At 39.0% G+C, this 23,052-nt stretch overlaps 1 long non-coding RNA gene across 1 annotated transcript in view; it reads right to left on the reverse strand.

Moving 5' to 3' along the window:
* Nucleotides 1–225: 225 nt before the first annotated feature.
* Nucleotides 226–23,052, reverse strand: part of LOC150013448 (uncharacterized) — a 30,975-nt gene continuing 8,148 nt past the window's right edge. The window contains exon 2 of the long non-coding RNA XR_016510814.1: nt 226–2,202. This is a non-coding gene — a long non-coding RNA (uncharacterized LOC150013448). The remainder of the gene's footprint in view (nt 2,203–23,052) is intronic.

Consider the following 23,052-nt stretch of genomic DNA (forward strand, 5'->3'; position numbering starts at 1 on the left):
AATGAGCTATAGCATCACTTGAAAATTACATTCTAAAAACACTGAGTTTATACTAACATGGGGCAGATAAGACACCCAAAAGACATTCTTTAGGTAAATACACAACCAGAAGTTCAGTATCCACATTTCCATACCCAAACACACTACGAGGCAAAAAAAAAAAAAAAAAAAAAATCCCTTTGATATTCTTGATATCAGTAACAGAATTCACACATAAACAAGGGCTATTATACATAACTTTAATACATGATAAAGATCACTAATCAGTAGAATATACAACAAATGATGCCATGATAAATTTGTATCTATATCTCACAAATTAATTTCAATTGAATAACAATTACATGCAAAAGTTGAGTTTTATAATGCCTAAAGAAAAATATAAAGAATTATATGTAAAATGGTACACTGCAAAAAAGTCATGTAAGTTACCTTAAAAGTCATGAAAGTTTTTTTAAAGTAAACACTCAAAAATTTTTATTGTGGCAAAATATACATAACTTAAAACGGACAATTTTAACCCTTTTTAAGTGTACAGATCAGTGGAATCAAGTATATTCACAATGTTATGTTCACCATTCTTTTTCAGAATTTCTCATCATGCCAAACAGAAACTCGACCCAATAAGCAACAATAACTTCCCTTTCTCCTCTCTCCCCAGGCCTGGGTAACTTCTATTCTACTTTCTGTTCCTATGAATTTACCTTACATATGTGGAATTATATTAATGTTTGTCCTTTTGTGTCTGACACATTCACTTAGCATCATGTTCAAGGGTCATCCATGCTGTTGCAGCATGTGCCAGAGTTTCATTTTATGGCTGAAGAACATCATCCACTATTGAGCATGTCACTCTTTGTTCATCTACTCATCTGCTGATGGACACCTGGGTTGTTCACACCTTTCGTTATTTTGAAAAATGATGCTGTAAACATTGGTGTACACATGCCTTTTTAAGCCCCTGTTTTTAATTATTTCTAGTACTATATCTAGGAATGACATTGCTGGATATGGTAATTCTGTGGTTTAACTTTTTGAGGAACCACCAAACTGTTGTCCACCATAATATCTTATTGTTATCTTTTTAATCTCTGCAATACCTAAACATATGTCCCTTATTTTTTTCTTACGTTTCAACATACTTTTTTCCTATTATTTTCTTTTTTCAATTTTTTATTGTGGTAAAATACACATAATGTAAAATGTATCTTAACCATTTTTAAGCACACAATTTAGGGGTATTAAGTACACTTGTACTGCCATGCAACCATCACCACCACCCATCCCCAGAAGTCTTCACTTTGAAAAACAGAAACTCCGTACTCATAAAACAGTAACTCTCCATAACGTCCTCTCCCCATGCTCTGGCAACCAGCATTTTACTCTCTTTTCTTTTTCTTTTAATCTCCTCTTATTCCCCATACCTCAGCCTCTGGTAACCAGCATTCTACTCTGTATGAGATCAGTTTTTTATGTTTGTTGTTTAGGCTGATATAGAATTGAAATCATGAAATACTTGTCTTTCTGTGTCTGGCTTATTTCATTTAGCATGATGTCCTCCAGGTTTATCCACCTTGTTGCAATTGACAGGATTTCCTTCTTTCTTAAGGCTGAATAATATTCCATTACATTTACATTTTCTTTATCCATTCAGTAGTAGACAAACATTTAGGTTGTTTCCATATCTTGGCTATTGTGAATGATGCTGCAGTGAACACGGGAGTGCAGATATCTCTTCCAGATACTGATTTCATTTCCTTTGGTTATATTCCCAGAAGTGGAATTGCTGGATCATATGGTAGTTCTATTTTTAATTTTTTGAGGAACCTCTACACTGTTTTCCACAGTAGCTACACCAATTTACAATCCCACCAACAGTGGACAAGTGTTCCTTGCCAATACTTGCTTTCTTATGACGTTTTGAAAATCCTAACAGATTTGAGGTGATATCTCATTGTGATTTTGATTTGCATTTCCCTGAGGAGGATGTTTTCAGATACCTGTTGGCCATTTGTATGTCTTCTTTGGAAAAATGTCTATTCAAGACTTTATCAAATTTTTGGATCAGATTGTTTTCTTTTGCTACTGAGTTGTAAGAGTTCCTTATATATTTTAGATATTAACCTCTTATTTGATATATGGCTTGCAAACATTTTTTCCCATTCCATAGGTTGCCTTTTCGTTTTGTTGATTCCGTATACCCTAAAAATGTAAAATCAAAAATTAAAAGGTAAATACAAATGGAAAAAAAACTTACAGCAAATATGACTGACAAAAATTCAATATATCAAGAACATTCACAGTTTGATAAGAAAAAACACTAAAGTTTCAATAAACAAATTAAAAATAATCTAAGTAGGTAATTCACAAAAGGAGAAGTGAGAAGTGCAGATAGCTAATATATATGGGGTTTACATTAAATCCCACTTAGGATCAAAAAGTAAACATTTGACTAAGTTTTTTATTTTTTTTTTGCCTATCCAATTAGCAATATTTTTTTAAAGTGCTCAACTCTACTAAACCCTAACAGAGTTCATAGAAAAGAAACTAACAGAGGAAGTGACACCTGCTAATCACAAGGGAAAAATATTGAAGGATCCGGCAAAAGGACAAATGCCTCAGGAAATCACCTTCTCTTGCACGCCCAGCAGCACCGCTGGCAGAGGTCCTGATGTGTTCCAATCTATAATCCTAGGCAGCCCACCCTCTGAGACGTGTTCTAGTCTTCAGTTTTCAAATCTCTAACTACCGAGCTTTAGCCTTGCTGTGCTAGGCCTAAGTTTTAGTGATCCATACTCTTTGGGCTTAATGCCTGATCTTGTACCTCCTAGTCTTTTAGATGGAATCCCTAATCTCTGCTGTCTATTCTTCTGCACCTGATTCCCTTTCTGGCTAACGTGATATATACTAAACCTCCTTATTGCTAGAATTCCCAGTCTTGGCTTCCCTTGCCCCGTATGATTTTTTTTTATTCAAACCATAATGAAATCATATAATCATACAGATAATAGGGCATTACTATAACATAAAGATAATAATAGTAGCTAATCTTATTATATACTTCCTATGATCCAGGCATCATGTTATTTTATATACATAATTCAATTGTGTCCTCAAAACCCTCATAATCCTTAGGAGTATTCTTCTTTTGCCTATAAGGAAGATGTTAAGTCACTTGCTCAGTCTCACACAGCTGCTGACTTTATAGCCAAGCTGATTTGATTCCAACATATACTCTACCACCTTCCTGGGCTTTTAACACACAGGACACATCTTGAAGACTGTGACCTAACTTATCGAATGAATCCCTATTATAATAAACATTGTAAATATAAAGTCCTATTGCATTTACAGCATCTAGCCAGAGAAATTAAATATTTTCTGGGAAACAAGTCAGTAGTGAAGTAAACAGAGCCTTATTTTTTATAAACCATTATTTATTTTCTATGAACTTTCTAGAAATATCAATTGGCAGACACAGAAACAAAGCACACATACACACACACACACACACACACACACACACACACACACACAAAACCTGCCATAACATCCCATAACGCTAAAAGGCCACTGACTGGCATGAGAACACAGTCACTTATAAAACCAGATAGAAGTTAAGCCAGGATGTTGAGTCGAACTTTTCCTGTGGCCCTAGAACTGGCACTGGGGTCTTTAAATGAAATCTACAGGAACTGTATCCATATCTAAAAGGACGGACACCTTCCCTCAAGGCTTACTAGGAGGTAAACCCAACCCCATGACTGAGAGCCATCAACCCAACCCCTACACCTCTCCCCAGTCCATGCAAGAGGCTGGGCAGAAGAGGAGAGTGATCGAAGCTCCCAGCTCTCCACTGTGGAGAGGACAGTGTACACCGTGAGGAAATGTTCTTTCCCTCGCCCCACAAAGCCAAGTTTGCTGGCACGGGGGGGTGCACTGCTCCCAGAGAACGCCGTGCAGAGCTGAGAGCGGCCGCAGCAGAGGGAGACAACTGGCGGCTCACCGCGCCATGAGTGAAGCAGAGCGGCCCGGTGAGCGGTCCGAGGGAGGGCTCGGTCTGAGGGTGGGTGTGCGCACTTGGCCCGAGACTTACGCCTGCATCTCCGGGGGGGTTTCTGAAGCAAGAGCGTTAGGGAGCAGCCCCGCAGCAGCACGCGAAGGAAGGAAGCGTAGAGCAGTAATCCTGGGAAGAAAAGGATGTGCGGCACCTCCACCCCCACTTCATGACAGAAGGTATGGAAGAAAGCCTCGGTGGCTTCCAACAGTCCTCAGAACAGACTACAAAACAGAGAAGGGGCAAGGAGACATAAAGGGCTGTCCAGACAGCCAGGCCGAATGAGCCACTGCCCCACGAGGAAGGAGACTGGAGTCACGGCCCACGCAGGGCCGCCCTCTCTAAGGAAGTCCTCACTGACAGAGTGGGTCAGGCTGCCTGAACAAGAAACCACCGAAGAGAGACCATTTCATGGGCAGTCGCTGCTAGACCAGGTAGAGCCGGAGTGACCTGAGGAAGGCCACCTTCCCACAGCCAGCAGGTAGTCAGGTACGTGTAAGACTATCGTTACCTCCTCTATCCAAGGGCCCCTCGCCACAGTCCTGGGCGACCCACACGCAGACACAGAGGGAGAAGATCTCTCAGTCTCTGTCTCTGTCTCCCCCTTGCCCCTTCTATCCCTCCCCTTTCCAACTCACTTTTTAGGTCCCTTAAGCAACAGATTACAGGAAGAGTTTTGAACAGGACGTGATACTGAAGTTTTAAACAGTATTAAACTAAGCTTTAGCTATCAAAAATGATCAGGATGTTTTGATATTTACTTAAGATGTAATTAAAGGAAGGGAAAACTGGGTTGTGCAGTTTAGTTAAAAGAAGTGAACAGGAAAAAATGTGTTTATCCCAACTGTCAAAAGACAGATTATATTCTACTACACTGTATTGGAAGAACTCTTATCAGAATCTTCCCAAAAGTTACCCATTTTAGAGGACACCATGCAAGGGTGGCTGAGGTATGCTCAGGTATTCTAATCTTGTTTTTAAAAAATCATCCAATACAGTTTCTCTACTGTGACATTCTATCACTAGAAATCATGGCATCGCAGGTTAAGAAATCAAATTAAACCATAGACATAAGTCACAGTTATGCATATCTGATAAACGTGCCGATGGGACCTACGGCCCCCTTCTCTGTGAGTCATCTCAGTACCACAGAAAGCTGTGACCCTGTGTTTCCAGGAGGACCAGTCATGCGGCTCTGCTGTGCAGATGAGTCATAGAAGACCTGGCCAACCTTACTTGACATCCTCAAACCACCCCCCGGGGAACGGGCCATTTTCCTTCCACTCCTCCTTATTCTTTTATTTCCCTCAAATTTCTTTCCAGAAGCCACCCTTAACTGAATTAGTATGACAAGGATATCCTACCGGCTGCCGTATGGAAAGGACAAGAAGACCTGCAAAAATCACTGCACTACAAAGCAATTCTACAATATGATTCTTACTTACAAAAGTAAAATAGGATTTTTTTTTTCTTCCACCAGAAAGCGATCCAGATTCTCAACAGTCTCCAGTCTCAGTTTGGTACCATAATTGCCATAAATAAATTTCTTACGCACTTAAACCAGTTTTGCCCTTTTCCCAGGAGGCTTTTGTAAAGCTCAACATAAATTCAGCTATCTCATATGATGCAATTGTGATTTAGGAAAAGCCAAGACCATCATCAATACACAGTTCCATCCTCCCACACCAACAGCCCAATCTAACTACCGCCAAGTCCCCAAACCCTGAAACTCCCACCCACAAGCTGCCAAACCCTCTGGTTGCCCTATCACTGGCAGATGCTACAATGCTCTGTCAGTAAAAGGTTTGTGAGAAACTAAAAAGTGTACAAAATCAAACAGAATGCAAAGACATTTTTACTAAATTCAAGATTCTGGAATACTTAATGTTTAAGAATTAAGAGAGATTTGGGGATTCAGAGTCCCATGCTTCTTTGTCTGGCCAACTTCAAAATGGCTATTCCCTGTCTACCCCCAAAAGGAATCAGATGGCAGTTTGTGAAGACTCTGAACCTGTCCCGTGAAAAGCACTGTATACGTACAACTTTGTAAATGCAAAATATTTCAACTGCAGGGAGACTTGTGTACGCCACGGTCATAATTTCTATGCTGAAGCATATTTGGTGGATACTCACAAGTGCTGCTAAGGGGAAGCCACATTCTACTGTCATTTACATGCACTACACTGAGCGGTGTCCAAAGACACTGACTTGGTGATATAATGAACTAAAACGTTATAATCACAGTTACGTTACTTCTAAATTGCTTTCTAAGGTCCTTCACCACATCATATAACACTTATTTCAGTCTGGAAAGCAATCTCCATACTCTGAGCCCTTCATCATATACAGGGTGGGGGAAAAGGTTTAAGTTGAGTATGTGAAACACAGAGTTTATTCTTGTATAATTATTTATTCATTATTGCATTGTTTTCCATACAAACAATTGTAAACCTACTTTCCCTCCACCCTGTATATGGGAAAACTGAGGCCCAGGAAGGTGAAAGACTTCCAGCAAAATGACTAAAATCCAGACTTCTTGATTCCTAGCCCCATGCTCTTTCCACTCCCTTTTTCTCTTCCCCAGCTTAATACAAACCCATTGTTTCAACATACACTTTCCCCATGGAAGCTTCACCTCTCTATGCTACTACCTATGTACTCCAAATCCCCAAACCTGCTTCTCTGTTTGAGCTGAACCTCTCTTTTATTCAATGCATAGCACTGTCCTCTCTAAGACCACGCCCCCTTAACCTTGGGCTTCTTGTCCTACCCAATCTCCACCTCTGGCCTCCAATTTCACTGTGCCCAGCCCCAGGACTCTATTCACTAATTCCTGAGGCCAGATCTCCCTCTTACCCTGAGACCTTATGTACTTCAAGAGTCTATTAGTTTTCTATTACCTCAGTATTCTATTGTGCTGTAACAAATCTTCAAAGCCAGCAGCATAGCATCTCTCTGATCCTGCTTCCATCATCACATCTTTCTCTGACTCTCCTCTCCTGCCTCCCTCTTCCACTTTTAAAGACCGCTGTGATTACATTGGGCCCACCAGAAAAAAAAAAAAAACCTGGATAAATTCCCTCTTTAATGTTAGCTGATTAACAACCTGAATCCCATCTGCAACCTTAAAACCCCTTTGCCATGTAACCTAATGTATTCACAGGTTCTGGGGATGAGGACATGGGCAACCCTGGGGGCTATTAATCTTTCCTCTTCCCTTCAACACTTTCTCTTCATCCCTTGACTCCCTCTACTCTGATCTAGAGAAGAATGGATTCTAGACTGACTGAATCCCTAAATGACCATGCAGCACATCACATGTGCCCCTGTGGTCATTTGGGGATTCTCTCCTCAGCGATCAGGGAGGGACACTGACCAGGCCACTCCACAGCCCTCTGTCTGCACAGAGCGGGGGGAGGGCTGAGCCTAGAAATGGAGAAGAGAAAGGGGGTGCCTGGTGTGGAACCCAAGGATCCAGAAAGACCAGCACACACAATGCTATTGCTAAGGCTAGTCTCAGTGATTCCCAAAACACAACACGCACACACAGGTCACTGAATGTGTGGGTTGGGCCTTCAACAGAAAATTCCATGGGAACAGACTTCATAGTTAAATTATGAAAAGCCACTGCATTGCTGGGTTATCTACATTTTATTTTACAAAACAAAAGCCCCAACTCACAAGTAAGGAAGACATTATGGAATCAACCCTAGAGAGTCTTATTAACCATCTTGTAAAGACTTAAATTTAAAATTTTTTAAATAACTAAAGATTCACAGCAAGTTACGAAGATATACAGAGTTGTCATGTTCCCTTCATCCAGTTTCCACTGTACGGGTACCTTACATAACTACAGTACAATAGCAGATCCAAGAAAATGACATTTGTACAACATGTGTGTATAGTTCTATGCTCTAAGACTTCCACTCTAAAAAACATAACTGGACAACTGTATACGTCTATATCCACCACTCAGTCAGAATCCTGCAAGATGGCAGCAGCATTCCACGGTGTTTGTGGACTCACCTTCTGCCAGCTGGCCTGGATTGGGTGGCTCCTGCAAATCCACACAACCCTAAGATAAGCGCACAGTAAGCGCAGAGAACTTGATGGGCCCACACAAGCAATGTGAAACCACAGGGAACCCTCAGTCCTCAAAGCACACCTGCTTCATATTGTTTTCCTCAGAAATAGGTATTATCTTAAAACTTCCAAGATGCCAGACATCTTGGAGAAGAAGGATAGGAAAGCTGACTGAAACATCACCTCAGGGTCTCACTTCTCTCCATTCCAGGCAGGAATTCCAAGAAAAATCCTCTGACTCAGCCCCACAAGGTATCACAGAATGTTAGACCTAGAATAACCCTTAGACACTTCCTAGTTTGGTGCAACCCTTTTGTTCCCAGGTGAGGACACTGAGACCTGGGGGCAGGCGAAGGACTGTCCAGTCATACAGTTAGTGGTCGTGCCAGTGTTAGAACCCGAGTTTCATGACTCCCACACTGGCACATTTGCTAGTATCCACATTATCTACCTTCAAATATATGTTTCTGAATTTTCAACATGATTTTAAGAACAAAAAACATGATCAGGTGAGTAATGCTGTGTAGAATGATTCTGAGTGGGGCATAAGTTGATAGGAGACTAAACGAGGCTATTAGAATATATTGAAGAATATACTCGTCTACTTAGTTCAGACAGTTCCACTTGCCTTGACAAGCAACACTCACTTGGTTCCCACCTTCATAGCTCCAGCTTCCCCCATGCACTTAGATAGCCTCTTGCCTAGAACACTGACACTCAAACTATGCCCAGGATTAGGTTCAGTTGTACACTTGGGCTTGAGGTAGTGATGTCCCTGTCTGCATCAGCTCTGCCTTATCTGTCTTTAAGTTCTTCTATGTGCTGGTTCAAGTCAGCCCAGGTTATTGGCACATTACGAGCTTCCTGTCCTGTGTGCCCAGAAAGGCGAGGCAACCCCGATGCTGGTATAAACATCAAAGGAAACCTGAACCATCTAAGCAGTCAGCATACAGGTGGTTCATGAATCTATTCCTTCTATACAAGACCTTATGGTTTCCCGAAGGATCTGAAATCCCAACCAGTTAGCCAGGGGAACCTGACCTCTTGTCTAATGTCTGTAGCCCTTTCCAAGACTGGCTTTCCATATCCCTTACTCTGTCTCCTACACTCCTGGACTTGCAACCCAGAAACTCATGGACACTCAGAACAACTGCTGACTCACAGACCTGTTGTTGCTCTTTGCATGTTTCTCTTAAGAGTGGATGCTGGACCAGGTAAGAGTTCGTTTTGCCACACTTCCCCAGGCTCACTTTCTGGTCTTCCCAATGGGAAAAGTTGGCCTTATTTGTTTACTTCACAGTGGCAGAGAAAAAGAGAGAATGGGCAACTCTCAAGCACTGTTAAGTGAAATGTAAATTCATGCAACCACTTGGAAGAGAAATCTGGCAAAATTTTGAAAAGTTAGAGATGCATGTATGCTGCAATCCTATTCCTAAGTATGTGTGGAAGAGAAATGTATATGGCCTCCAAGGTTTTTCAGAGCCTCTTTAACACTAATAACAAAAAGTGTAAATAACCCAAAAGTCTGACAAAGGGATAAACAAATTTTAATACTGTCATAAAATGAAATATTACCTAGCAACTTAAAGAAAACTTACTAATAAAATGCACAACAATATGAATGAATCTCCATAAAACTATGCTGAACAAAATAATACAGGACCAAAAGGTACATGCTGTATGATTTCATTTACAAGAAGTTTAAGAAGAACAGGCAAAAACAAATCTAAACTAGGTCAAAATTGTGGTTATCTCTGGCAGGACATGGGGAGTGGAGCTAATGACTTGGAAGGGGACATGAGAGAATTTTCTGGGATGATAGAAATATTCTATAATTTGATCAAATTGTGCACTTAAAATATGTGCATTTTACTGATCTAAATTATACCTCAAAAAGAATATAATAAAAACAAATAACATGTTAGCACTATAAAGTATTTTAAAGATAAGCAAAAGGAGTAAATAAAATTGTTCACTTCCCACCACTCAGATATAACTACTGGTAACTTTTTTCTGTAGCTATATTTTTAATTTACAAATCATGCTACTTTTAAAATCAGTTATTTTCTACTAAACATATTTATCATATAATTGCTTTTATAAGAAGTGATTTTCAAACTTTTCAGTAGCAGTAACCTTCCCTGATACAAAATTTTATGCGAACCCTCAGGAAATCGCACCAGTATTGCTTTGGTTAAAGCAGATTTAGGAAGTCATTCCCTGTCTCCTAGCCCTATTTTGTCCAACTCTGGCAGCCTCTGAGGCATCTAATAGTACCCCCGCAGTCTGAGAACCCGTCTTGGTTTCTTTTGTAATGACTGCACTCCAGTTCATAACTGACCCAGTTTATTTAACTCTGAAGGTGACAAAAATATCAACACCCAAGTATTCACAGCCTCTTCTCTTTTAAACTCGTAAAGGAAATTCTGTGGTTACCTAATGAGAATTGACCCCCTTCACTCACCCCACAAAATAAAGACTGTTTTGCCCAGGAATAAGGCCTTTTTAAGGTAGATAGGTACATGAACCCAAAGACTTGTGAGGTCCTACACTGGAAAGGCAGAGAATTATCAGTCGGAAAACAGACATAGGAAAGAGAAAGGTAGGGAGGAAGGAGACAGACCTGGGTCGAAGAGAATATGAAAGAAATTTTGGACAAGAGGCAATGAAGTCAGCTGAAAGCAGCTACAGAGGGTGGGGAAATTACTGGAAGTTAGGAAGAACTTGACATTGTGAAGAGCAATTGGAGAAGGAAAGTTCCAAAGGGATTTTTCTAGGACAAGGGAACTAGTGCCCCATCCAATGTTCTAACTTAATTACATGTAATGCTATACATACTTACAACTGCTCCGTACTTCCAATTCTGTTCCTGTGATCTTCTCATTTCTGAACCAGTTCACAGCTTCGTTATTGTCTTAATAACTTACAGGGCAAGTCATCCTCCATATATTTAAAAATATTTTTCTTAGATATCTTGGAATGTTTGTAATGTCATCTAAACTTTGAAGTCATTCTGAAAAACTTCCAAAACCTATCATTGGGATTTGGTTACAATTTAAAGTAATTTGGAGAAAATTCACATTTTTATAATTTTGAGTTTTTTCATCCAGAAGTATGGTCTCTCCACTTAGTCTTTCTTTTCCCGCAGGAAATTCTGTAACTTTCTTAATCTAGTCCTGTATATTTCTTGCTAAATTAATTGCAAGGTCTCTGTATTTTTTATCGCAATTGTGAAAGGAATTTTGTTTTCTACCTGGTTTGCGTTGGTTCATAAATACATGTGAAACCAACATGCAGGTATGCACATGTGTATACACATGTAAAATGTGTATAGGAGGGGATAGCATACGATATGGTATATATCATGTGATATGGTGTGTATGTTTATGGGTACACACACACTAACAAAAAGCCTACTAAAAATTCAAATTAGCTCTAAAAGTTTGTCATTTGATTGGCTTATACTTTCTAAGTATTTTCTAGGTAATAATTTTTGTCTCTTTCTTTGCAATATTTATTACACTTATTTTCCTTTGTTTAAAACCGTGGCTAAAAACCCCCATAATCATGTAAAATATTTTCAGTAGTATTCTTTTATATGAATTATTCCATAATTTTTACTCCTTTTGATGGATTTTTGGGTTCAGGTTTGTAGAGATTCTGAATAAAGTTGCTGTGAACACTCTTATGCATATCCTTTTGTGGGTATGTTTTTGTTCCTTTTGAATAAATACCTAGAAGTATAATTTCTGGGCCACAGCATTGATATATGATTAATTTTATAAGAAACTGTCAAACTTTTTTCCAAATAATTGTATAATTTTATACTACCACTGGAAGTTTCTGCATAGTCTCAGTAATAGTATTGTCTACCTTTTCATTTTTTCTAGTGGGTATGAAATGGTATCTCATTGTAATTTTAATTTGCATTTTCCTTGAATACTAATGGTACTTAGCAACTTCATGTGTTTATTGGTTATGTGTACATCTTCCTTCATGAACTACCTGCTCAAGTCTTTTACCTGTTTTGGTCTATTAATTTTTGATTTGTAGATGTGTGTACTATATTTTCTGCATGTCTTCCGTCTTCATTTCTGATATAGTAACCTTGATGAGTATAAGCTTTTAATTCCAATTTGTCGTTTTCTTTTCTGGTTAGTGTTATTTATGTTCTCTCTAGGAAATCTTCACCTAACTCATTTTCTTCTAGAAGCTTCAGTTTTGCTTCTGTTTGGGTCTATGATCCACCACTCAGGTATTCTAATTTTTATGGTTATAGAATATAGATAATACAGAATTATATTCTCAATTGCATTTCCCAACTGTTTGTTGCTGATCTATAAAAATACAATTGACCTTGTGTTCTCTGGTCTTTCTAAATTCACTTACTAAAATCATGGTGACCTGCCTAAATTCCTATGGACTTTCCAAATTCACTTCCAAGGTCTAGTAGTTGTCTCATTGCTTCCTTAAAATGTTCTATCTAAAGAATCATGTCTTGGTAAAAGAGAGGATTTTACTTCTTCCTTTCCAAACTTTATAACTTTTACTTCTTATTCTTGCCTCATTGCTATGGCTAGGAGCTCCAGTGGAATATCAAATAGGAGCAGTAGGAGGACATCCATACTTTGTTCTCAATCATGGGGAAAGACTTTCTATATTTCAATGTTAAATATGATGTTACTATAGGTGTTTTGTAGATGCGCTTCGTCAGGTTGAAGGAATTTCTTTCTATTCCATATATCCAGAGTCTAGAATTACTGAATTTTGTGAAATGCCTCTTCTGTACTAAGAGGATTATTTGGCTTTTCTCCTTTATCATGTTAATATGTGAAATAAATCAATATTTGGATTTAAAATATTTTACTCCTGGAATAAACCCATTTGTTCATGATGTATTAACCTTTTTATATATTGCTGGATTTAACATGCTAATGTTTTAAGAATTTTTATTTGTCTTAGTTTGTGCTACTATGACAGTAACATAAGACTGAGTGGCTTTTAAACAACAGACATTTGTTCCTCACAGTTCCTGAGGCTCCGAAGTCCAAGATCAAGGCACCAGCAAATTCAATGTCTGTTGAGGGCTGTCTTCCAGGTTGTAAACTGCTGCCTTCTCCATCACATTTGGATTTTAAGATTTCAATATATGAATTTTGGATAGCTACAAACATTCACTCTATTGCAGTGTCTACCATCATATAAAATATTGATCAGCAATTTCCTTCTTTTGAAATATTTTTCTCACATTTTGGTATCTGGAAATGCTTGCCTCATAAAATGAATTAGGGAATGTTCCTCCTTCTCTATTTTCTGAATATTATTTCTTCTTTAAATGTTTGATAATATTGATCAGAGGTTATCTGGACCTATAGTTTTCTTCACAAAAAGATTTTTTTTAATCACAATTTCAAAATGTTAAACAGATATTAGGACTATTCAAATTTTCTATTCTATCTTGTGTTAGCTTTAGTAAGTTGTTTTAAAAGAATTTGAGACATCCAATTTGCTTAATTTATTGGCATAAAATTTCCATAATATCCCTTTATTATTGTTTTAACATTGGTATGATCTACAGTGATATTCCTTCCATCCCTAATGTTGTTAATTCCTGTTTTCACTCTTTATCAATCATGAGAGATGTCCATCAATTTTATACTTTCAAAGGACAAAATTTGGCTTTAATTTCCTCTATTGTCTCTTCTATTTGGCTGATTTCTGCTCTAATCTTTATCTATCTGCTTTGGGTTTAATTTGGTCTTCTTCTAATTTCTTAAGGAGGTTTGGATATGGAGTAGGCAGAGAGCAAGATTTGTGTGTGAAGCACAGAAAATTCAAGCCTGGCTTGTCACTTTTAACTAAAGTCTTGGAGACTACCTCCAAGCTGGGGGCGAGGAAGGAGAGAGACACAGAGAGACACAGAGAGACACACAACACACAATGGTTGGGCTTTAGGGGATGTTCATCCTCGGACACATAGTACACTGGATGAGATCCAGGGCCAAAGTCTGAGGAACCAAGGTCACTGCTTTGAACTTGTCTAGATAGTCTGCTGGTACATTGTCATGGCCCAGACTAAACATAAAAGTCTGGACTTCCAGGCAAAGATAATGTCCCAAAGTTTAAGCCTTTTTTTCACATTTCTAGAGGTTTTCCTAGGAAACCAGTGAGAGGGGTGTTGTCTAAGCATCAACATCATTACAAGTTTGAGTTCTTATAGACACCAGGATTATGAAGGTTATTTACTCTTGACCATGGGCCTGATATCTATAATTTTGCAGGTTTTAACACACTGATCAATACGTAATGCCCAACAATTTGAACTAAAAGTTCTAAAAAGTTAATAGAATTAGTGGGAGAAAAGGTGGATGGGTGGGCTGAGGTACCAAGACAATTGTAAGAAACAATTACTACAATTTCAAATGTAACTGATATTATAAGTCAGGGGTTCACAAACTGGAAACTAAAAGAATTAAGTCAGCTGCCTAGCCCCATTCCCCCAACACTGAAGCCTGCAAAAGTCAGTGAATTCCAAGGAGGTTTTAAACCTAGAAAGTGAGTTGAAACAATGAACTTGGGTTTTCTGGATGTCTTCTACTTTCCACAGATTATTTTCTCCTGCTGCTCTCTAACAGTAAGTAGTATGTCTCCAGTGATTTATTAATTTCCTTTATGGACTTGAATCTGTGGAAACTTTTCCATTGTGGAGTTGTAAAACTGCAAAGGAACTTAGAGAAATAACAGATACCATAAAACAGACCTGCCTCCAGCCTGGAGATTCCCTCCCACATTTGTCGAGGTGTCAATTCAATTCCTATACCACCAGAACTACATATTTGGGGTAATCAAATAAACCTGGAAGCCGTGCAAGCTGCGCTGGTGAAGGTGGGGTACACTTTTAAGAACCACCTACTCTTATAAAAAAATTAAGACAGTATTTTTGCCCTGGGTCTCATGCAATTTTTCTGTAATTGAATATCATTCAGGTATTCAACATACAATGCATCTTCCCTTTTATTCTTTCAAAAACTATTTATTGAATGCCTACTACATACTAGACATTGTACAAGGGATAAAATGGGGAATAAAGAAACAGAGAAAAGAACACTAAAAGACAGTCATGAGTGGGAAGAGTAGGAATGAAGAAAAAGTGAATTGCTGGTGGGCTCCTTTATTACCAAAGACTTCGTACGTCCTTGGGGACTTGAATCAGAATAAAGGAAGTAGTTATTCTGGATTCCTCTGACAGGCATGGCAAAGAGTGTGTGTGTGTTCGCGTGTGTGTTGGTGGGTTTTGGAGAAGATGAGGGAGCATAAGGAGAATACCTCAATTTCTGCCCAATAGAAGTGGGAGGATGGAATCACTGATGTTCCAGAAGCTAAGAAAGGAAAAATGTAAATTATTTTCTTCACGCATGTGGTTTGCACAACATCCTCCAACATAAGACTCCCACTTGGGTCCTAAAGTTGGAAAGATCTAGGGAGTATGAAGGGGAACAGAGCCACAAGACTTGACATAGTATAACAGGTGTCAGCACTAGCAGACCAACCCCTAAAGGGACACCTTTGTAAGGTGTTCTCCAGGTTCCTTAGCCATGTGCACTATGAATCTGGATTCATGGCATTTGCTTAAAATGTAGAGATGTGTTTCTCACGTAACTCCCTGATGTGCAGGGAGGGTAGCAGAGAATGGGTTCTTCAAGTGGGGGTCATCTCAAGAGCCCCTAAGAATCCCCTACCCCAAATGGTACCTCCCGTGTTGACTGAAATCCACTGTTTCCTGCTTCAGAACCCATCTTAACTTTACATCTCACTGTAACCACAGAAGCAGTTATAACAGAACATATAGTGATTAAAGATTTTGAAATGAGATCGCTCTGCTTACCCTGGACTTCACCACTAATTGCTCTGTGATTCTGGGGTATGTTTCTTAATAATAATTAAAAATTATACTTATTGAGCATGTAATCATATAGCCACTATACAGCGAAGCACTTTGCATTCATACAGCAACTATATGGCCAAGCACTTTACATATATTTACAAGTCTCATTAACTCTCGATATGAGGTATGAGGTAGGTACCATTATTATCATTTTATGGATGAGGAAACTGAGACACATATGTAATGTTTAAGTCCAAAACTAGTAAGGGGAAGAGCTAAAATTCAAATGTAAGCAAACTTAACTACTATACCACAATCTCCTTTCAAATCCTCTAAGGCCCTGTACCTACCTCAGGGAGTAGTTGTAAGGATTAGGTTAAGATAATGCTTGTGGGCTTTTATTACTGTTGTTTTTTCATACAAGTCAAGTCTTTTAAAAAATATAGTGGTACCCAGCAAATACAATTCAATTTTACTGAGCTATTAGGTATTAAGCTATGTGTTAGGTGATAAGGTGATACACTAAAATATAAAACTTGATTCCTGACCTCAAGAAACACAGAACTAAAGTCTTACTCACATCGCTCCCCTACATAAAAATCTGCAGAAGCTTTACAATGCTTTCAGAAAGCTCACATCCATGGCTTAGCACAACAGGGCCACCACGTCCGACCCCCTCTCACCTCTCTGGCCTCCCCTCCTGCCACTGCTGCCTTCTGTGCTCCAGCCAGAGCTTCAGATGTGCAAGACTTTTCACATCCCCATGACCTAAAACACGCTGCGCCATCAGTCTGCGCAACTCCCTTCCCTATCTCCATTTCTCCAACTTCAATATTTAACTCACATCTTTCTGGAATTACCCTGCCCTGCTAGATTAGATGTTCCTTCTCTGGGTTCACTGAAATCGTCCACAGCCACGGCACTTACTACATTGTGTGGCAACTGTTCTGCTTACTTGCTCTCTGTGCTCTTCTTTAAGCTCCTAGAGGACATACTGTCATAGAAGCCTCTATCTTAGCTCCCAGAACAACATATGAACAGTAGACACTGAATGAATGTGTACAGAATGAATGAACAAATTAATGAACAAACTTTAATTATTGTTCTTATAGATTTATAATAATTTAATGGAAGAATGAGTAAAGAATGAAACTGACTGAGAGGGTCTATAATGACTTCTTTGAGGAGGTGGCATCTGAATTGTCTCTTTATCCGTCGTCGTCGGCAGCCGTCCGTCTCGAGAGACGATGGTGTAGCTTCTTAAGAGTCTATCTGCACCGCCGAGAATGGCTGTGCAGTCCGACCCGGGAGTGACACGGTATCTGTCTCCTCCCATGTTAAGTCGACATCTTGCGATGACGCTGGAGTGTCCTCTCCAGTGAAGCTGAAGCTACAGAGCCTGGGCAGGGTGATATGGAGGGTCTGCTGTTGCCCATGCAGCAGACCCCCCCTCTCTTCGCAGCTGAAGGGTCCAAGGGAAAGACGGAGTCAATACAGCTTGGCTTCAGGTGCGCCGCAGGCGTTGCCGGTGTTGACTACAACGTCAAACCGCCTTAGGGACTCCGGCTCCGGATTTTCTGTCGGGGTTTACTCCCTTAGCCTTTCCCCTGAAGAGGTATGCCGCAAGGCAGCGGAGGTTTTTTGGAGTCAGAGTTTTCCTTCTCTGATGTGCCCTGACTGGAAGATCGAACCAGCGACACTTAGCTCGCAGGCCGACACTCAATCCACTGAGCCAAACCAGCCAAGGGCCTGTCTCTTTATGAAAAGGTAGTATTTGAATCAATGGATATATGCAGAGGACCTCTCAGTAAAAAAAGGTCTGATGGAAGGTCCTAGGAGGAACTTCTAGACTATAATAAGTAAACATCTGTGACTAGAACACAGCGAAGAAACAGAAGATAAGGACATACTGGCAATAACTGAGAATCGCAGAGAATCCAGACCATCAAATCTATTCTCAAGAAATTTTCAATTAAAAAAAAATCTGTTACAAGTAATGTTATCAGTTTCCAATTCTTCTATCTGTATTTCTTTTCATTCATTCCTAACTGACACTGGACGACCACATCAAAAATACAGCTCTAACCCTGGCAGGGTGGCTCAGTTAATTGAAGGGTCTTCCCCTACACCAAAAGGTTGCAGGTTCAATTCCCAGTCAGCACACATACCTATGTTATGGGTTTGATCCCCGGAGTGCATATGGGAGGCGGCAACCACTCTATGTTTCTCTCTCACATCAATCTTTCTCTTTTTCTCTCTCTCTCTCTTTCTCTCTCTCTCTCTAATCAGTAAAAACAAATCCTCAAGTGAGGATTTAAAAAATACAGCTATATTTACAAGGAGAAGTTATAGCAAAGGATAGAAATGGGGAGAGGAAAATAGTATGGAGACAAAAGTAGGAGGAAACTGCTCTAAATTAAAATACTAGGCAGAGTGTGTCTCATCTGTATCAGAGCAGGAACCATGTCATGGTTTGATTATTCTTGTAATTGTTTACTACACACGTTTCTGTAACAGAACCACACTAACTAATTTAGGATGTAGAGACAAGAGATCCCTGGAGGCAACCAATATCATTTTAGAAAGGAAACCCTTGGCCCATGTACTTTGCACTGTGTCTAATTAGCCACTGGCGTTACTGAAGAGTTCGCAAATCTGGTACAGTACTGAATACATGTTGCATTACACAAGAACAAAATGCACAACCACTTTACTCACTATGCTCCCTGCTTTACGTACCAACTCAATATTTACTGCACACCTGTGATAGGAAAGACCGTTCTTGGCTCAGACAGAAATGCCTGAATAAACCTGGCATGATCCAGGCCCTGAAAGAATACACAGGGTAGGTGGGCCAAATGCATACATGATAATGCAATTCAGACTGTGATGAATGTATGAAAAACGCAGCATGGAAGCAAAAGAAGAGGTATTCATTAATCTAAACAGGAGAAATGGGAAGATTTCATAGTAGGGTTAACTGGAACTCCTAGGAAAAGGTTCATTATGGGGTTTTTTTCTTATAATTTTTTGAATTACATAGGTGATATATGTTCATTATAAAACATAATTAAAAATAGAGAAGCAAAAAAATCACAAATAAAGCATATTTTTGTATAAGCTATTTTTAAATTTTATTTATAAAAATTAGACATTGTACATTCTTTTCAGTAATCCGCTTTTTTCAGGCAACGTCTTTCCATGTTATTTATTAGACTTCTACAACTGACTTTTATATTTACTTAAATAGGTGTATACATCGTTAAGATCAGATGTCCTTCAAGAATGCATCAGATGTTCCTATAAAGCCACTGAATCGTGGGTAATATTTTATTGTAATACACTTAACTTCACAATCTTTCCACAAGTAGCAATTAAATCACTTCTAAGATGCAAGTTAAACATTTGGTTCTCGAGATCACCACTTAAAATTTCATATCAAGAAATCATACTTAGGAAATCCACAACCATTATTATACATGAATATAGACAAATATATGGCATTATCCATAACTTTAAGTACAGGCTTTATCCCCCTACAAATGGGTTTATAAAGGTACCTACTGTATCATCTCAGAAACAATAAGGAGTTGAGCAGCAACAGACTCCTAATGTTGATGATCTCTAAATGGCCTGCATAAAAGTAAACTGTGAACCTCTTCCAACAATCATAGTAGTCTCTACATTTTCCAGACAATCGATTCCCCATGAGAGTGCCAAGATACCACTTACTCTGTGAAATATATTAACTCTCTTGATAAACAAAGCTGGAGCTAAAGATATTCCCTAATTATTCTAACTCTAGATTTTCAGGATTCTTCCTAAGAAATCATCCACTCCCTAGTCACCCATCTTAGCAATCACGTTATAGAATCTGGCCCCTCGCCACTAGAGGGGGTATTTCTTCTATTGGTTTCTTTTTCCCCTAAATTGGCTCACCAAAATTTCTGGTTGAAGTAGAAATAAGCCTCAATATCAATATCCTGACCTTTTATTTTCCCTTCATATTGTGTGGCCCTTTCTTTTCATTTCAGGCTGGAAGTTGCCACAAAAATATCAACTTCAATCCCTAATTACTGTTATTATTATGCCCCACACCCTACTCCATTGCCGTTCTACAAGCTACACAGAGCTGATTCTAGAGACTTTGACATTATAGTTCAATGAAAAATAATCAGAGAAATCCAACTAAGCTTGAGTATTCTTTTTTTTTAAGTTTTTTCATTTCCATGTTCACCTTATTTTATTTAAATCATAATAATGCTATGAAGAAATTAGACAAGAATTAGTAACAAATTTCCAACAAACTCAACGTCTTTAAGTGATCTGCTCAAGATTTTTCAGGTAGCAAATAGTGAAGCCATAATGAAGGCTCAAGTGTCCTGACCCCTAGACCATTTCTGATGCTACTTATTCTGTGCCATGAATAAAAGGGCCCACATGAGAAAATGGACCAAGTACTTATTACCATACCAGTCTAGACCATATATCTTATGATTACTTATTTAACTTAACTCACTATTATTTCTGGCAAAATTACATACATCTGCTTAGAACGGCCCCCACAAGCCACAAAGCAGCCACAAAGTGAGGAAGGAGTGGATAAAGAGAGATTGGGAGGAAGAGGGGCAGAGGGGTGAAGGAAGAAGGGACAATCTATTAAACAATATTGAGGTCAGGCATAAGATGTAAAATATGCAAGAGCAGGAACTGAGATCAAAGCAAGAAATCAGAATCAGGATCAGGAAACGGAATGAACAACAGGAGCAGTCACACCACCAGATATCTGAACCATCCAAGACTCCAGAAAAGGTGGGTGCCAGCTGGTTCCTTGCTGCTTTCTTTAAAATAACTGGTCTAAGGCAGAGCGCCTGGGAGAAGACTGAGATCTGCCAGTTAGAATCTGCACCTGCTTTATGAAGCCAGAAGGCAGGGGAGGGAAGAACCCCTGATTTTATCAGAATAAAATCGAAGTCATCTGACATGAATCTGCTTAGGACAAAGTGGGTATGTAATTCAGAATGCTTTTGGCTGCAAGTGACAAAATCCCAGACCACGCTGGCTTACACAATAAGGAACTGTATTATCTCACAGAACTAGAAGTTCAGAGGGAAGGCAGACCAAGTACAATACAATCAGCAGGTCGGTAAGGTCATCAAGGGCTCAGGTTTCTTCTCTCTGTGTTCTGTCATCTTCTAGATCAACTTCATCCAAAACTAGTTTCTCCTAACATGGCTTGGGAAGTTCTAACCAACATTTTCAGAAAAGAAGAGGCACCATCTCTTTCTTTTCTCTCTTTTTAGGGACAAGAAACCCTTTCCCAGAAGCACCATGGCCCTCCTCCAGACTCCTTTTCACACCTCATTGGGCAGAAGAGGTTACAAGCCATTCATTCCATCCCTTCACTGACAAAGGAAATGGAATTAACCAAGATTGCTTAGACTAATCATCTGGGGTGGAATGAATGCTGCAGAATCAATCACCATGACCAAACCATGGGCAATTTATAATGATGAGTATTACTGACACTGTTTTTACTCCACAACAAACCTGTAATGTAATTATGCTACTTCCATAATCTTAACTACGAGACATGTGCTCTGCCTGAGATCCAGATAATTACTCTTTGCTCACATCCTACATTTATCATCATAAACTTTAGTTATCAAATATAAAACATTTTCTAACTTTGTTGTTCAATCCACTGTTTGAAAAAAAACTTAATGCAACATTTTAGAGCAAGAATGGTTAATATGTCTGTCTCCTATAGCAATTCCAATAGCTGCAGCTACCTAGAATCCCATTTCAAGAAAGACCCAAAGCTGAGTTTGGATCCAATAAGAAATAGTGCCATAGCTGATTAGCGATATCTACCATGGACTTGGGTTTGGGCACAACACATGCATATATTTGCCAACACTGATTTAGGGAAATCTCTTTAAATGATTTCCTTCCAATGATAATGAATTTCTCCTTAATTTTATTTTAGTGGGGATCCAATCAAATCCATCCCCTTGCTTAACTCTCCCCATCTAATTTACATACATATACACATAATATACATCAAGCACGATCTCCAGAAGTTATTTTATATATAATAGGGAAGTTCCACAGGCATTCTGGAGCCGGGCCCTTTTGTAAGTCCATAGAAACACTTGGCAGAATGGCTTCATTTACAAACTGCCTCTCTTAAAGGAAGCAGGGGAGGTCTTTGGAGGCCAGTCTGAATGTGGGCCTACGCAGGCCTGAGGGACAGAAAGAAAAATATAATGACAATCCACTTCCAATTATGGTGGACAGGCCCTGACTTGCAAGACAAAAGGCAGAAAGGAGCCAAAACCTAATCCGGGACAAAGGTGACTAATCAGTAACTGGAGAATGCTAAATAAAGGCAGATTACAAACAGTGTGCAGTTAATGTGTATAAAATGTCTTTGAAAAGACACTACTAAAGGACAACAGTGGTTATTCCTGGGTGAGTTAATTTATGGCGTTTGGTTCCCCCCCCCCCCCTTTTGTCCTTCTATTCCTTATCTACATTTTTCTTCGTGTCCTGTACTGCACATGCATTGCCTTTTTAAAGAAGAGGGAAAAAAAATAATAAAGGAAACATGTTTTTATCTTACCACTCAATGTTTTGGTTGTTCCAATTAACCTCTTATTGTCTTGCAGCTAAGATCATACTTGTTCAAATATTCTCCTATTGTTGGGCAGCTAGGTTATTTTAACTTCGTATCACAAGCAAAAAAGTGCTCTTGTAACTGAAAGTCAATTTGAAATGTAAAAGAAAAATTTTTTAAATCCCTAGGAAAAGAATCAAAAGTGTTTAATCACCCCATAATACACTAACATTGCCACCACTCAAAAAAACTAGTAACTTAGGCCATTCAGGGTTTGTTTGTTTGTTTTTTTACCAAATCATTGCCTTAACCAATTTGTCCAGTTTACTAGTTTGCTTTCAACTAAACTGTATTTGGCCAAAATTACTTTCAGCCAAAATAAACTCAAATTGGTGTTGAACAAACAAT

Source organism: Furipterus horrens, unplaced genomic scaffold, assembly GCF_987537825.1.
Source record: "Furipterus horrens unplaced genomic scaffold, mFurHor1.1.pri manual_scaffold_4, whole genome shotgun sequence".
In the NCBI taxonomy this organism is placed as follows: domain Eukaryota; kingdom Metazoa; phylum Chordata; class Mammalia; order Chiroptera; family Furipteridae; genus Furipterus; species Furipterus horrens.